The sequence below is a fragment of the Gracilinanus agilis genome, chromosome 3 (assembly GCF_016433145.1).
Source record: "Gracilinanus agilis isolate LMUSP501 chromosome 3, AgileGrace, whole genome shotgun sequence".
Lineage (NCBI taxonomy): Eukaryota > Metazoa > Chordata > Mammalia > Didelphimorphia > Didelphidae > Gracilinanus > Gracilinanus agilis.
Window position 1 is genome coordinate 288,071,696 of NC_058132.1, and position 18,876 is coordinate 288,090,571.

Below are 18,876 nucleotides of genomic sequence, written 5' to 3' on the forward strand. Positions count from 1 at the left end.
TGCCTGCCCTTTGATCCAGCCATACCATTGCTGGGTTTGTACCCCAAAGAGATCATAGATAAACAGACTTGTATGAAAATATTTATAGCTGCGCTTTTTGTGGTGGCAACAAACTGGAAAAGGAGGGTATGTCCTTCAATTGGGGAATGGCTGAACAAACTGTGGTATATGCGGGTGATGGAATACTATTGTGCTAAAAGGAATAATAAACTGGAGGAGTTCCAGGCGAACTGGAGAGACCTCAGGGAACAGATGCAGAGCAAAAGGAGCAGAGCCAGAAGAACACTGTACACAGAGACTGATATACTGTGGTAAAATTGAATGTAATGGACATCTGTACCAGCAGCAATACAATGACCCAGGACAATTCTGAGGGATTTATGGTAAAGATGCTACCCACATTCAGAGGAAGGACTGCAGGAGAGGAAACATATAAGAAAAACAACTGCTTGAACGCATGGGTCCGGGTGGACATGATTGGGGGTGTGGACTCGAAACTACCACACCAATGCAACTACCAACAATTTGGAAATTGGTCTTGATCAAGGACACATGACAAAACTAGTGGAAATGCGCATCGGCCATGGGTAGGGAGGGTGCGGGGGGTGGGGGGGTTGAAGGGGAAATCATGTAACCATGTTAAAAATGAATATTAATAAATGTTAAAAAAAAAAGTGCTGTTATCTTCTCACGAAGACATCTCATTCCATCAAGAAAGTCAATATGTATATAGGTACGTATATACAGAATAAATCCAAGTTAATAATGAGGCGGTTTAGGGAGGGATTAGGAAAGATTGTCTAGAAAGTGGTCCTTGAACTAGGTCTGCAAGGAAGTATGTATTAGATATCATCTATGCTCGTAAGAGGTTATCATACAGTTGGAAAGAGAAGATAAAATCATAGAATCATAAAATTAGAAAGGAACAAGCATTAATAAAAACAGCTACTATGTGCTGGACACTGTATTAAGCACTTCTAGAAATATTTAATTTGTTCTTCACAATTATCCTGTGAGGCAGGTCTGTTATATGCTCATTTCACAGTTGAGGAAAATGAGGGAGACAGAGATTAAATGACTTAGTCAAGGTCACATGTTGTAAGAGGGAGATTTTAGATATTATATAGATATATATATATATATATTTGATGTGTGGCTGCCAGGAATCAACAATTCAGATTGATTCCATAATTAAAATAGACCCAAGTCAGGATTGGGTTTAAGGTAGTTTATTTACAATTAGGAAGGTAAAAGGTAGGGAAATAGAGAGAGGGAGAGGCTAGTTCNGGGGAGTGCGGCAGGGGGGGGTGAAGGGGATAAGAGGAGTATGAATCAGGCAACCATGTTAAAAATGTATATTAATAAATGTTAAAAAAATAAATAAATAAATAAATAAAAAAACAAAGGACAAAAAAAAAATGACTGGCTCAGAGCACCTCTGTAACTACTTCCTCCTGTCCAGAGACAGACACAATTCTTTCTAAGAGGTACTCATTTTCTTTAGGAATAATTGGTTGCTGCTTAGTCATTTCAATTGTGTCCAACTCTTTGTGACCTTATATGGGGGTTTCTTAGCAAAGATACTGGAGTTGTTTGCCATTTTCTTCTCCAGCTCATGAGGGACCTGTGGCAAACAGGGTTAAGTGCCTTGTCCAGGGGGACACAGGTAGTATAAGGGTTTAAGGCTGGATTTGAACACACATCTTTCTGATTCCATCCAGACCCAGTAGGCTCCCCTTGGGCTACCTAGCTGTCATAGGAAAATGTAGACATGACACAATCTTCTGATTCCAAATCCAAATGAATAGTCCCAAGAGAGAAGTTCTATTTCACACAAATGGAATATTGGGGAATGGTATCCCAATGATATTATTAAGAAGCACCTCTGTTTACAGGGCACATTATGATTATGAAACACATTTGATAACCTGCTATGGCAAAACTGATAGAAATAGTTAAATGGGATTTTTTTTTAATTTTTATAAATCTAACAAAACACAGTAATGCCATGAACAAATGATATAAAAGGTATCATTTCCTCACAAGATATTTTAAGGCTATTATACTTCTGCCTACCCTAAAACCCAACACATTTGAAAAGAAATGAGTGTGACTTTCAAGTCAAAAGGGAGTTAAATCAAATCACCCTACTAGTCACTTAATATACGGATGGCATTAAGTTATATAGCTGCGAAGAGATATACATTATACATTTATTTCTTCTTCCACAATATTATCAAAATTCACCTGTATTCAGTAAATGAAAAGCTCTTATTAAAGAAAAAAGGAAGAATATACATTAAAGACTTTTAACCAGATTCTGGGGATCAAATTAAACAAATGGATAAAGATGACATAGCCTTACAAATACCTTATACTTATTTAGGAAAGGCAGGATGAGCAAAAGTCTATTAGAGAAAAAGTAAATGCCATTTTTCCTGTTTTTATTATTGTATTCTGTTTCTTACAGTATTATAATTAACTCATGTATTCTTCTTTCTCCTGCTCCTGGTTCTACATTCCATGTAACAAATAGTATTTTTTTAAAATTGTATAACTGATCAGTACATTGAAAAAGTCTCAAAAAATGTGCAATCTATGGATTTTCTATCTCCATGACAAGGTGGGTTAGAGGTTGTTCTCTCATATTTCTTCATCTGAGACATGCATGATCTTTATAATTTTGTAATTTTCATTTTTTTGTTTTTTGGTATATAATTTTTCCATTTATATAATTGGAATTAGGTGTATTGTTTTCTCTCCTCAGTTACCTTCTCTACATTAGTTTATTTAGATCACCCATGCTTAATTGTATTTATCACATACATAATTTCACACAGCACAATAATATTCCATTACATTCATGTAACACAATTTGTGTAGCCATTCCCCAATTGATGGGCATCCCTCATCCCCCAATTCTTTGGTATCAAAAATAGCACTATTAAGAATATTTTTGATGTTAAGTGAGTAATTTCTTTTTATTGGTAACCTTCTTGTGGTTTAAATCCAGTACATCTGGATCAAAATGTATGGATTTTTAGCATTATATTAACAAAAATAAGCATTTATTCTCCAGATGGTTGTACCATTTTACAGTTCCATTGACAATGTATTAGTTTTCATGTCGATCTACAATTCTTTCGACATTGACTATTGATATTTTGAGTCACTTTTGCCAATATACAATGTGCGAGGCAAAACTATAGGAATGCTTTATTTATATTTCTTCTATTATTAGTGATTTGAAAGATATTTATGTGGCTAGGAATACTTTCAACTTTTTTGAGAATTGTTTGTTTACATTCTTTGACCAATTATCCACTGAGAAAGGGTTATAAATTTCTTGGTATATGTATATACATATATACATCAATAATACATATGTATATGCATTTATACAATACATACATATATGCATGTACAAACACATCAGTCAATATGTCTATCATTATCAGAGAAATTTGATTCAAAATTTTTTCTAATTCAACCTCTTTTTTTCTTATTGCCAGTGCATTGCCTGTGTAAAAGCTTTTCAGTTTTATGTAATCCAAGTTTTCTATTTTATCTTTTGAAATTATCTTTTCTCTTGTTTGGCTATGAATACATCTCTTTTACATGGTAGTGAGAGGTATGTGATCTTTTTTTCTAATTTTTAAAAATAGTGATTTTTTTTATGTTTTTTTTTTAAACCCTTGTATTCTGTGTATTGTCTCATAGGTGGAAGATTGGTAAGGGTGGGCAATGGGGGTCAAGTGACTTGCCCAGGGTCACACAGCTGGGAAGTGGCTGAGGCTGGGTTTGAACCTAGGACCTCCTGTCTCTAGGCCTGACTCTCACTCCACTGAGCTACCCAGCTGCCCCCAGGGATTTTTAATATTAAAGATGTATATCCATTTAGAATGCATTATACAATATGGTTTAAGATATAGGTCTAAACCTAATTTCTGCTAGGCTGCTTTCTAGTTTCCCAGAAATTATTTTTAATCAAATAAGGAGTTTTTCACTAGGGAAATTATGTTTTCTAGTAATCAAACACTGGTTTGTTGAGTTCCATTATTTCTGATTCTTCCTTTTCTAGTCTATTCCTTTGACATACCTCCCTATTTTTAAAGTAAAACCAGAATGCATAAAGAAATGTCTATCATCCCTACCATTCTGTCTGCTACTGGACTGATCTCAAAGATACGTTTAGGGCATTTGCATATAATTATTTTTATTCAGTTATAAGAAGAAATAATTCTATCCATATGCACCATACTTAGCTGGCCAGTAAACATAGAGGTATACAAGGAGACTCAACTACATTCCTAAGTAATTTATATCTGACTTCCATCAAACAAAAGATGAGAACTAAGATAATATTAACAATTGACATGTATATAGCACTTTATGGTTTAGACAAAATTATCTCATCCCTGCTTCATGATTAAACCTACTTCTTTCCTATATTCTACATATATACAACTGTACTTTATCTTAGTATTTGAGCAAACTGCCTGATGTATGTGTATGCCTTTGTGTGTTAGATGTAGCTTTTATGGAGTACTAATTGCTCTCTTCATTGTGGCCATGATTTTACATCACTGGGGCATGTATTCTATCAGTATGCAAAATTGTAGGAAGAAATGTTAATCATAATTGAAATGAACTGAAAAGTGGGTAGTGAAATAGATTAAGTATTGTACTTTGTGTCAGAAGATCAAAGCTTGCCTCCTTCAGTAGACGTTTAGTTGTTTAAACCTATACATGTCACCTAAGCCTATCTGAGGCTTATTTGCCTTTTCTGAAAAAAAAATACAATTAATAATAGAACCTATTTCCCACCTCTTTTGAGAGGATCAAATGAGTCAAAATACTTCTTAACTGGAAGGGACATTATTAGTCATCTAGTACAACTGCTTTATTTCATATTTTAATGAGACAGTGCAATGAAATGGATAGAATACTAGACTTTTCAAAAAAACATGGTTTCAAATATCCTGCCTCAGAACTTACTAGTTGTGTGACCATGATGGTGACTTTGCTCCAATAAATCTTTGTTATTACTCAGAGGTGACTGAGCTATAACATGGAGATAAAAATAGAGTCGAGCCAGGGAAAGGAAAGAATGAGAAAAAGAAAAGAAAGAAGGAAAGGAGAAAGAGAAGAAGGGATGATGGGAGGAAAGGAAGAAGGAAAGGAGGGAAGGCTGGAAAGACAGAAATAAGCAGGGTAGCAAGAAAGAAAACAAGGGGAAAAGGAAGGAAGGAAGGTAGGAAGGAAGGAAGGCAGGAAGGAAGGAAGGATGGGGGGGAAATACTCACTTGATATGAACAAGGTCAATCAGAAGAAACTCCAATATGCCATGTGCAAAAATGCATATCTTATTCTGCACATTTCTTCTGCCTGAGGTGGGTAGTTTTCTTTTTTAAATAGTTTTCCAGAATCCTGGTTAATTATTTAGTTGATCATAGTCATTCAGAATTGTTAATTGCATCATAAACAAATTAGAGGAACAAGGAAGAAATTACATATTAGGTTAATGAATTTAGGAAGGAAAATGTCATGACTAAACAAGAAATAGAGAAGAACCAGAAGATAAAATGGACTATTTTGTTTCCGTACAATTTATTTATTCATTTATTTTGCAAACAGGGAGTACAATACAGCTAACGTTAGAAAAGAAACAGTAAACCGGGGGGAAAATCCTCACATCAAATTTCTCTGATAAAATTCTCATATGCAAAATAAATAAGTCACTGATTAAAATTTATAAATAGAAGATCCATTCTCCAGTAGATCAGTGGTCTAAGGATATGAACCAGTAGTTCTCATGGGAATAAATCCCTCTATCTATAGCTATATGAAAAATAATACAAATCAGAACTCATTTTAGAAATGGACCTTAAATTCACTTACAGGTATCACCTAATATCCATTAGTTTGGCAAAACTGAAAAAAAAAGAAATTGACAAATATTTTAGAGGTCCTAAATAAAAAGAGAAACATGGATGCATTTTTGGTTGACCAATGAATTGGTCCAAACAGTCTGTAAAGTAGTTTGGAGTTATGGCCCAGAAATGAAACAGTGAAAAAAGCCTTTGACTCAGCAATCATCATATTTTATAAATATTTTATTTCACCTTTTGTGGACATTATGAATATTTGGTATGGTAATAGCTATGAAAACTCTTTTTATTACTATGATTGACATTTTTGACCCATGGTTTGTTCTGGAATGAGATTTTTAGTACAGTAAAGTTTATTTGTTAAATTATCTAGATATGGTATGAGCTTTTCTTGCACTATTGGAATTTGTCATCTGTTAGTTCATGGGAGAGAATAACTTATGATGTCTTATTCTTATCATGAGGATGTATTTATAACCTTTAACATATCATATAGTTTCTGTTGTTTCCTAGCATAATCTTTCTTGATCAACAAGTTTAGTTCAACATTAGTAGTATTAACAATAGCATATCTAAAAAAGATTAAACTAAGACTCATTTAAAAATGACTTTCCTAACATTCACAAATGGTAGCATGTGCCATAGGTTTAATATTTCTGCTTTGATTTTGAGATTCTTAAATGTAAATACTCTTTCTTTTATATCATTGTATATGTACCATATCCTCTCCATCACAAGTGTTTAGTAGAATACCCTGCATTTCAAAGATGAGATATACATGTTGGTTGAATGAATAAATGTGAATGATAAGCTCAGTTTACTAGGGCAGGGTGCTGATATTGAACATAATTATAAGTCACATCTATATAACATTTTGTAATTTACATGGCACTTTCCTTACAATGATCTGTGAAGGAGAAAGGCTAATAAAACCAAGGTCATGAAAACTCATGTGTTTAATTCTTACGTGCATCATTTATCTGTGCCAGTGAGGCAATGAGTTGGGGATGATAGGTAAGATTCAGGTTATATGTTTCAGTGACATGAATGTAATTGTTTTTTAGTATGAGTTTCACCCATAGGAAGAATGGAGGAAAGTGAAGAGTGATCCAAAAGAAATCCTTCAGATGGCTTTATTTGCTTACTCAAGTACCTTTTTAATTTTAACTACTCTTGGCATATGGAAGATTTTTGAAAATCCAATGTGTCGCTACATGAACATGGAAATATGCATTGCATAATGGCTCAAGTACAATCTATATCATATTATCTGCCATTTTGAGGAAAGAGGAGGGAAGGAAGGAGAGAACATGGATCACAAAATGTCAGAAAAAGATTATTAAAATTATATCCACATCTAATCTGGAAAAATAAAAGTTAAAAAATAAAAATAAATCCAATGTGATATCAACAAACCAAATTACATTATTATCTTCATCCTTATAGTACATCATAGACTGTGATCTAAAAGAATCTTATGTAATTGATTCCAACCCCTTTTATTTTAGGGGAAAACTTAAGACCTAAGAATACAAATTATTTTTTCCTAAGGTTATAGAGATGTTTTAATGAAATATATCATTATAGATTACATCCATATGGGTCCTTATAAGACCATCTGAGTCCAGCTCTCTCATTTTACAAAGTATGAAACTGAGAACTTGAGAGACTATGCAATTTTCCCAAACTCTCATAGACAGTAAATTGCATGGCTAGGATTGGAACTTAGGTCATCTATTTCTAAATACAGTGCTCTCTCAACTGTATAAAATTCAACTATTTCAAAATAGGGCACTGCCTCTCATGATTATTGTCTTATATAGTGTTTTAAGGTTTACAAGACATTTTCACCACATCATTCCCCTGAGACATATAAAAAAAAGTCAAGATCATCCTCACATCCTCACATTATAGATAAGGAGACTGAGGTTAGGTCTATGGCTATGGAGTGAGAACCTAATTTCAATTAACTGCCATCACAATTCTTGCTGTTGGTCACAAAGAAGATTAAGAGAGAGTGTGGATTCTGGGAATATGGTGGCTTAGATGGAGCCAATCTTAAAACCTCTGCACCCTTACACACCGAGATAGAAAACAATGTGCTTCGGAAAAAAAGAGGACCAAATCTAACAACAGGACAGAGCAGGGGGAATCCTATTGCTGGACAGCTAAAGAGGTACACCAAGAAAAAGGCTTGAATTCTTGAACTGTCGGGTCTGAGGGTATAGAAGGGGAATCCCAGGACCCCTCCCCGACATGCTATGCAGAGTCTCCAGTGGCCCCTGAAATCTCAAGGTGGGCGGGCACACCAGCCCAGAGAGAGGGCCTTGCTGGTGCTGGACTTGGACTCAGGGAGTTGAAGACAGGCACTGGGGAGATGACTGGAGGAGAAAGCCAGAAAAACACAGCAAAAATGCCCGGAAGATGGCGGCTTTGAAAGACCCAAACCTCAGACCACAGACCACTTGGCTTCCTCACACCTGGATAGAGAACAAAGGGCTTCAAGAGGAAAGAAAACCAGATCAAACACAAGGACAGAGCAGTGGGACCCTACTGTTGGACAGCTTAGCTCAGTGAAAACATTCCTTCTTGTCCTCCTACTTTTTTGTTTTTCCTTTTCTCCTCTTCAGGTTTTAGCCTCAAGGCACATTAAGCAGTACAGACTAATCCAATCAATACAGGCTTAATACCATCAATTGGACAGACAAGAAGTCTTCAGAGGGCAGAGAAAGTAACTACAGGCCTCCATTCCAGTTACATTTTCAAAAAATGCTCATCTTCTGTCCTAGAATCGATATAAAGCATCGGGTTCCAAGGCAGAAGAGTGGTAAGGACTTGGCAATTTGTGTCAAATAACTTTCCCAGGGTCACATACATAGGAAGTGTGTCTAAGACTAGATTTGCATCTAGAACCTCCCATTTCCAGACCTGGTTCTCTAACCACTGAGCAACTTAGTTTCCCTCAGTTATATTTTAATTTGATTTCTATACCACTGGAGAGTTTTTCTAGACCCATGCCCATCAATACTTCTGATGGTTCAACCTAATCATTTGACTGATGTCATCTGGCACTGCCAGTTTCTTCTATTCCTACATGATTTTCTTTGAAAGGTTTCTGATGGACTGAAATTCTTTGGACATATATAATGGCCTTCGGTCAGCACAAATACTTTGGTTTTTCCCTAATGGTACTAGGACTCACTCTGGCTTTATTTCTGTCAGTTTTTCCCTTAAAAATATTTATGACTTTCTTGCTTCAGGTTGGTGTTTTAGGTCAGAAAAAAGGGGATGAAATAGAGAGGAAGGAGGAGATGATTTGATATTTTTCATCCTGGGGAATGGGGGCAGACATTGTTTTGACATGAATGGAATTGTTAGAAAGAGTTCTTGGTCAAATGTGTCTTTGACTAGATGGACTCTTAAATACCTTAAAACTCTGAGATTCACAATTCTGGGAAGTTGTTTAATCTCTTTGTTTTGTTTTGCTTATAGATTTTGGGAATCTGATGATTTGGAATGAATCCCTCAGGTTATAAAGGTGGCTATGATACTGAGAAAGAGCACTTTTTTACCCCTGGAATTGGAGAGTTTAGGTTCAAATCTTGCCACTATTTGGCACAGAGGATAGAATGCTTGACGTGTAGTCAGGAAGACCTCAGTTCAAACGCAGTCTCAGATACTATCTGTGAGGCTATTGACACATTACTTAACCTCCGTTTGCCTAATTTTCCTCATCTGTAAAATGGTAATGATTATTGACCGTAATTCACAGGTCAAAGTTTATTTTTTATGAGGATTAAATAAGATAATAATTGTAAAGTGCTTAGCACCATGCTTGGTACATAGTAAGTACCATATAAATGTTAGCTATTATAATTTTGATTAATAGCTGTGTGGCTTTAGTCATCCCTTAGCTTCCTTCTACCTTAGTTTCTTCATCTGTAATAATAACTAGTATTTTTGTAGCACTGTTAAGTTTTCAAAGCACTTAACTTGTCCTGCCAACCCTGTAAGTTAGATGCCATCAGCACAGATGATGAGATTGCTATAGAAATTTTATCTCTTTTGTATACTTGGTAACACAACTTGTCAATATATGACATGGGTTCTAACCCAGGTATTCTTGACTCTAATTCCTTCACTATTCCTATATCACACTGGAAAAGAAGGGAGATAGGTTATAGGGGCATTGAGATCCATTTCTGCTCCAAATTAATAATCTTGAGAGTATGTTTTCAGAAAAAAAAATCTTAATGTATAGGGTGGGACAATATATGTGCTTTATGAATATGTAAATCCTATCTTCCCAAGTGGATTATGAACACCTAGAAGACATGCATTATTTATCTTTCTCTAATACTATGTATATTATTTAGATAGAGAGACAGGGAAATTTGTTTTTATCTGTCAGTATTTATGCATGTATTACTTTTTGTTTTTAAAAAATCATTTGTTAAACTACACAAAACAGTATTATTGTGGTATGTTGGAAAGAGTACTCTGATTAAAAGTCATAAGGTCTGAGTCTGAATCTTGGCTCTACTATTTGTATCACTTTGGACATATCACTTCCTGACATGCAGCATAGTATGATAGAAAGGGCACTGAATTTGAGGATCTGGTTTCAAATACAGGCTTTTCTTTAAGTTTTTTTTTTTCCATTCCCATTCATCTTCCACTTGGCTATCAAATTGACCTCTTAATGGGCAGATCTGAAAATGTCACTCCCTGATTTAATTCAGTAAACTCTATTGGCTCTTCATTACCTTCAAGATCAAATATAAAATGTTCAGAGGCATTTAAAAAAAACAACCTTTATACCCCCATTACCTTTCTAATCTTCTTATACCTTACTTCTTATCATACACTCTGCAATTCAGTGACTAGTTTTCAAAGGGAATCCTTTTATTTATCTAATACATTTAATGCATTTTCCAAAATCAAACTTATTTAGATAAAGATGCTCAATGTTAGAGTTAAAAAAATAGCTGACTTAAAAGAAGTTAAAAAATAGCTAAGACTTGAAAAAAGATTCTTATAATTCAAGAATGATGTTAAAGCCTAGTAGCCCACCATTTTAATTGAAAATAATAATAATAGCAACAACAGCAAAAATAATTGCAATGATTTAGTACTTTAAGTTATGCAAAGCACTTTTCAAATATTATCTCGTTTTTTTCAGTATTATAATCTTGGAGGGCAGATGCTATCATTATCCTCATTTTTCAAAAGATATAACTAAGACACAAAGAGGTTATGTAATTTGCCCAGGTTCTTGCAACTACTAAGAGTCTGAGGTCAAATTTGAACTCCCCTTTTTTATTTGTCTTCTATCAACCAAATTGATATTTGACTACATTCCTATTCAAATGGTATGAATGATCATGCTCATGATCATGACCAAGGCCAAAGTGGAAAAGAGCCATGAGTTATTTCTAGATGGAGTGAGGTTGGATGGAGAGGTGATGTCAGCATCTAGGAAGGGCATATTCAATATCTGGTTAGAATTGGGCAATGGAGATTCGGGAAGAGAAAAGGGAGAACTTCTTGAAACATGTTCCTACTGTAGCTTAAGATATTTCTTTAAAGACTGGATAGTAGAAATTATGAAAGAGAGTTAGTAAGTGTAAAAGGTGTGGCTCAGACTTAATGAAGACCCAAATGAAATTATTCATTATAAATTTTAAGTAAGTTAAATCCACTTTATTTGGGGGGAATTTCACCATCAAGTTCCCTGATGGTTGGGGTTATCCATGGTGGAAGATTAGCCAGTAAGAAAAATCTGGGAGTCAGACTGCAAAGGGACAAGGAACTTTTGATTAGTTATTGTACAGAATACCAAATACTAGAACTTGAGAATGGAAGAGGCCTCAGGGTCCATCTAGTACAACTCATACCTCAAAGAAATGACCATTATAATATATACATGTGTTATTCAACCTCTGATTAAAGATTAATGAAATCTTAAAGTAAAGATTCAGTTGATACCACCAATTGAATGTGAATATAAATAAAAGCATGCTTAAAGATCATATGTTAAATTAAGGATGAATGATACACAAGGACTCTCAGAGTAGTTCAGCTAGAATTAGTGGGGTAAAGAAAAAATTGGATATTATGATTACATATAAAACATTACAAATCCAATTGCTTACATTATTTCTAACCAGACAAAACATTTAAGAGTCTTTTGAAAGGAACAATTCTATGCTAGATGATAAAGGAACAAGGTGGCTGTAGAGTATCTTTTTTTATTCCTTTTTCTAATTTCTATGATTTTCTTCTGCCAATAGCATATTTAAACATTAGAAGCCACATTTTTGAAGTCATAAAAAAGTTGTGGAGTTTAACATGTCTGGAATTATTGCTTTCTCTTCTTTTGCTTTATTTTAATATGATGTAGAAATGATTGAAATTGTGTAGAATTCTCTTCTTATCTAAGTGTTATTTAAATTGCTTTTTCAAACATTCTAAATGAATATATATTTTTCTTTTTTTTTTAAACCCTTGTACTTTGGTGTATTGTCTCATAGGTGGAAGATTGGTAAGGGTGGGCAATGGGGGTCAAGTGACTTGCCCAGGGTCACACAGCTGGGACGTGGCTGAGGCCGGGTTTGAACCTAGGACCTCCTGTCTCTAGGCCTGACTCTCACTCCACTGAGCTACCCAGCTGCCCCCTGAATATATATTTTTCTAATCAATTTCCTCTGGGAACAATCTATGGTGACAGGGGGATGGGGAGTGGGTAATTCCTGCCAGTGCTGATTACCTATATATCTCATTATTCTAAACCCTATCTGACACCGATTCTTATGAATACATTTTTACCTTAGTTTGAAGCCAGTTCCATTTTAACCAATACAAATAACTATTTAATAATCTATTCACTGGAGCAAATTTTCTAAGAGAAATGCACATTCCAATATTTAACTGAAAAAAAAAGGGTTTGTCAAACATTATTGTCATCACTCATCTTGATGAAATTATAGACCATGGACCCACCTCATATTGAATTGGCTATGCACATGGTATCTTCTTGGGTGGGTGCAAGGAATTCTTCTGATTAGTTCCTAGTGACTGTGAATGATCTCAAGATTATTGACAACTGAGCTGAAGCTTGAGTGTGGAAAAGATAAATTTAGAATTTCTATCTTACTTCCACCCCCAGAACCCTCAATAATGAATTGTAGGAAATACACATAGAAAGTCTCAGAGCAAAATTCCTGGACCTCTAATTACTAACTTCCTTCTTCTTTATTTTTTTATTCCTTTTCCAAGCACAGGTATTTTCAGACCTGGCAAACAGGGATTCTGATGCAGGAGGCAATATGAGATCAAAGTAGGGTGATCAAGCAAGGTTCATTCGGCATGGTAAATACAGAAGGGAGAGACTCAATGCTGGGAGTTAGTAAAGAGCCTCTATTGGATAGGTGGTGATACATAGATTTTTATGCATTTTGGAAGTTAGGGGTGCAGGCTTTAGGTAATCTGGGACTTGTCTCCTCAGCTGTTTCAGGGTGGAAATTATCTGGTTCTCACAATTGTTTAATTCCTAATATGGAACAGATGTTATGGGTCCAGAACATTAATCCATCATGGACCTGTCGGATCACAAATAGCAGTGTCCTACAAAGTGAAACAACTGTTTTGTTCTGGAATTCCAGCAGGTGTAGAGGAATGGGGGGGTGCTAACATGGAAAAAGGGGGAAGAGGTGGCTTAGGTCTATAAAGACTTATCAGGTATGAGACTAGAGTTCCTGATAATAAATTTTCCATTTCTAAAATATTGCAGTAGGAGGACAATGTTAAGTCCTAGCTATGCCCAGGGTGTTGATAGATATGTGACTGAATAAGTGCTGAGAAGAGAAAATTTAATGATTAACTTTCTCAGTCTTGTTAGTTCCTTGGTAAATAATCTAGAATTTGAGAGTCGCACATTTAAGTTTTTTCTGAATTTGAATATTTAGACAATAAATTTTCTAGAAATAGAGATCTCTTGGGAAACATTTTACTTGAAGAGAAAAGCTGGTGAATTATTCATACACTGTATATCTGATGATGATGATTTACTTATTCAATAAAAAGAAAAGCATATTTAACTTATCCAGAAATTTAAACCACACATTGATACTACTTATCTTGGCAAAGTTCCAAAGAACTCTGTAAGGAGAAGGGACTCAGTGGAATAACAAAGTGTTGTTTCTTTTGCAACTCAGATCAGTTCCTACTAGGGAGTCACTATTGGAAGGAAACAAGAAATAAGCCTTTTCATTTCATTGTTATCCTATTCTTCACTAAAGTCCTACATTGATGATTTATAATGCTGTAGAGGTAGACTAACATCAAGATGATAGGCTTCAAATAAAGATTGAGGGAAAGACTATGCTGCATCTTATTTCTCAGAATTTTTAGTTTCCTTCAAAGTTTAGCTCAATTTCTGTGCATTTCAATTGATGACTAATTTGGTCATGGCAATCAATGAGACATCCTACTCTAGGCCTTGGGCATTCTTCCCACTGAGGCCATATGGTTCTGAGAAATAGACCATCTTTGGCCTTTGCATTTGTTTTTCTCTGTTTTAGGTCAAGGGAGTGTACCCTCTAGACTTGATAGTTGAAAAGGGTGAAAGGATATCTTCATTCCTTGATCTTTTAATGTCTTCTCCATAAAAACAAACAATAACAGCCTCTTTGAAGAAGCAACCTTATACTTATGTTGTATATACTTCCATCTGTATATGGTGCCTCCTGTGATAGAACAGAAACTTTTGAAGGAAAAGTACAATTAGTTTCTGTATTTATATTCCCAAGAGCTTCATGTAGTGCCTGGTGACAATTAATCAATGCATGTAGATTACTACTCTATACTTGCTATATCCTATAGGCACCCTGCAATTTTTCCTCTCAATGCCTTTCTATACTACTTTTTATTCTTGGGGTGTCATCATCCATTTCTACCTAATGGATTCATTCATTAATGCCCATCCTCTATACTAAACTACCTCTTTTACACATTTACCTTAACAATGTTCATAAGAAGTTGATATTATATAAATGTTGGAGGGGATGTGGCAAAATTGGGACATTAATGCATTGCTGGTGGAGTTGTGATCCAACCATTCTGTATGGCAATTAGGAACTATTCCCAAAGTGCTCTAAAAGACTGCCTGCCCTTTGATCCAACCATACCATTGCTGAGTTTGTACCCCAAAGAGATGATAGGGAAAAAGGCTTGTACAAAAATATTTTTAACCACACTTTTTTGTGGTGGCAAAAAACTGGAAAAGAAGGGTATGCCCTTCAATTGGGGAATGGCTGAACAAATTGTGGTATATGCTAGTGATGGAATACTACTGTACTTGAAGGAATAATAAACTGGAAGAATTCCATGTAAACTGGAAAGACCTCCTGGAATTGATGCAGAGTGAAAGGAATAGAGCCAGAAGAACATTGTACACAGAGACTTATACACTGTGGTAAAATCGAAAGCAATGGACTTCTATACTAGCAGCAGTGCAAAGACCCAGGACAATTCTGAGGGATTTATGGAAAAGAATGCTACCCACATTCAGAGGAAGAACTATAGGAGTGGAAACACAGAAGAAAAACAACTGCTTAAACAATGGGTTGATGCAGACATGATTGGGGATGTAGACTCGAAACGACCACAGTAATGCAACTCTCAATAATAGGGAAATAGGTCTTATCAATGACACATGTTAAAACCAGTGGAAATGTGCATCGGCTATGTGGGAGGTGGTAAAGGGGAGTGAAGGGGAAAGTAAGAACATGAATTATATAACCATGGAAAAATTTTCTAAAAAATAAAAAAATAAAAAATAAATAAAGAAGTTGATATTACAGTTATTTGTATAGAATTTATACCTCCCCACTAGACTGACAGGTCCATGAGGATAGAAATGCCACTGTAAACAACCTTTATATAGTTCCCACCACCTAGTATAGGGTTCTGTGCAGAATATTCAAATATTGTCTTGATGAGTCCAGAAATGTGGTTGGGAACGTTTGCTAGGACAAAATATGGATCCAAAATCAACCCTTTTAAAAAATTTCCTAATAACCTTGGCCTTTTTTTAAACCTCATTATCCATAAATTCAGAAAAAAATGATGAAATTTGAAATTTGTCCACACATGTAATGTTGCTTTGTGCCAAAAGCCCAATATATTGGAAGTGGAGAGGAGAGGAAAGAATTGTAGTAGATAGTACAGAGATAGTTGATGTGACATCTTAAGGAAAAATGATTTATTTTCTTTGAAGGGAATTTGAAAACACTCAACTTAAAGAACACTAGTAAAATTAAGAAGAAAAAGCATCCAACAATTAAAGCATGCAATTAATCAAAGTGAAGAATGACTTGAGATTTATTTTTTCTTTTTCTTTTTCTTTAGTGTTCTGAATAATAAAACCTTATTCAGTTTGATTAGAAGTGGAATTATTTGAATGGAAATCATTATAGTGTAGTGACTGCTTAAGATTTCCTCTCCTACTTTCAGATTGTCACATTTCACTTCAAAATGTTGTGAAGGTCTATAGTAGCCTTCTTCAGATTTGTAGATTTTAAGAAAGTTATTTTGTCAATTCACGGGTTTATTTTTTCCCTTATTTTTGTTTTATTTCTGAGTTGTCAGAAATATTTGAGATTAGACCTATGACTGTATAAAAGACTTCCAGAAGCAAACATTAATGTATTTTGACAAATAGAAGTGAAATTATAGTATAGTGGCTCACTAATACCTACACCATTGCATATATTATGCCATATTTGTGATTTTGTAACATAATATTTTTTGTAATGTGAAATTCCTCTGTTCCTTATTAGCTTTCTGCTAATAAACAACTGACATGTCATTAGTATTGTGTTTTGTATTTTAATTGAATGGCAATTAGCATAGGAATGCTATGTTATTTAGACAACAATTTGGGTCACTTATCGCTGTGTTAGGAAATAGTAAATATCTAAGTTGAATAATATTTTGACATCATTATTTGCATGTATGATTCTGAAAATATATTTATGATGGGGTGGAAATGGACTTGGGTTCCAAAATTTTGATGGAAGGAAGCAAGCTGCCATTTCCTACTAACTTGGGAAAAAGCTTTAGATACAATTCCAATGATAAATCAGGACTTCATTCCAAAAGATCAGTCTACTTAAACATAGAGAGACTCATCATCCACTGGCTGGTCATATAGTGATGAACTCTGTACCCAAGAAAACCCAGTAAGAATTCTAAATGATTTTTCAAGGACTTGGGTATCCTCCTCTGGATTCCAAAATAATAGTCACAAAGTGGCCGGGGTGCTAAGAATCACTTTATATTAAGGCAATCTAGGAACATTAATTTTGCATTTGGTAAAATAATTATGAGACCCTCATTTAGCAATGAAGAAGTTGATAAACTGGAAGAAATGAACCAACCCTTATTACCTCTCTATCTATATGGAACCAGTATACATAATGGAAAAGGCATATGTTCTCCATGAAGAGATTAATAAAGGGTCGGTTTCCTTGTGCACTTAGTGATAACTGAGAATACTCAGTTTGTCTCATCTTGAGGTTTTCATGAGAAGAATACACATGGGGACAGCAAAGTAGCTTATGAACCAATATTCTAGGAGATTAAGAGAAATTCTAAGAAGAACTTGAAAATATTCCCTAAATCAAATCAATATTTACTTTGATATTGAGTGACCTCAAATGAATGTGAGTATATAGGAATACACTAAAATACATACATATATATGCATATATACATATATGTATGCATATATACATATATATACATATACAGAAAAATGTGGCTTCAGATTAAGAAATGAAAGAGGTTAATGGAGAATTGTCTGTCATTCAGATGCTTCATGTTTAGAGAGAGGTATAAAACGTTGGAGAGAACAAGCCCATAGTGAACAAAATAAAAAATGAACTCAACTATATTTTCAGAGAGCAAGTAATTATAGTTTTAGCAATTATCCTAGAATCAGCTTTTATGATGTGAACATATCTGGTAAAGACAAATATAAGAATATCTACAAAATTAGAAAAATTAACCTAATGAAATGATTGCTTATATCTATATTATGTCCCATCTGACCAATTAAACAAACTATTGACTCTGAAAAATTATATTTGAATAAAAAACAAAAATTGATTTATTACACTATCACTATTTCTTGGCAAAATTTAATGGATATGAAACTTTTGTTTCAATAAAGAAGATCAAAAGAGCCCATGAACCTCCATGTTAAGACACACACACACACACACACACACACATACACACACACACACAAACAAACAATAGAAAAAAAAAGACTTTGCTATTTGGCAAGTGGCTATCAAGTGCAATAAAATTTAGAATTCAAAATTATTCACAAAACATTATGGAACATGATAAAGAAAGATTACCATAACAACTTCTCATAAAATCATAAAAAGCAGTTGAGTGCACAACAGGTTTACAATATATTTGCCATGAAAACCACTAAGCCTTTCATCTTGAAGGCCCAGGCAGATGAAATGGAAGAAGAACAAGTAAAACTGAAGTGAGATAGATCTTTTCTTTTATACTAATTTGTTATTACAGTGAATACAGCACCTTTGGCCTCTACTGCACCAATATTATAGTAAATTGCATAAAAAATGAAAATGGCATGCAAAAATTCAATTGGAAAATCATTAGTCCTAATTAAATAGAGACAGAAATAATCTATCAGTACTTAGGGGTCAATTTTCATTTTGTTGAAAAAATAAGAAAATTCCAAAAAAGAGTGGGGAAAAAAATCACAAACAGGAGTGTTAACCTTATTTATAGAATATCTTCATGAGAATGAAAGATGCAATTCTCAGGAGGTATGCTTGTTAAGAAAATATATTTATATATATAGGGAAACTATTTCTTTCACTTCCAAATTGAGAAAAAACCTTCATGTTATTAACTGATAGAAAAAGGCCCAATTTCAAAT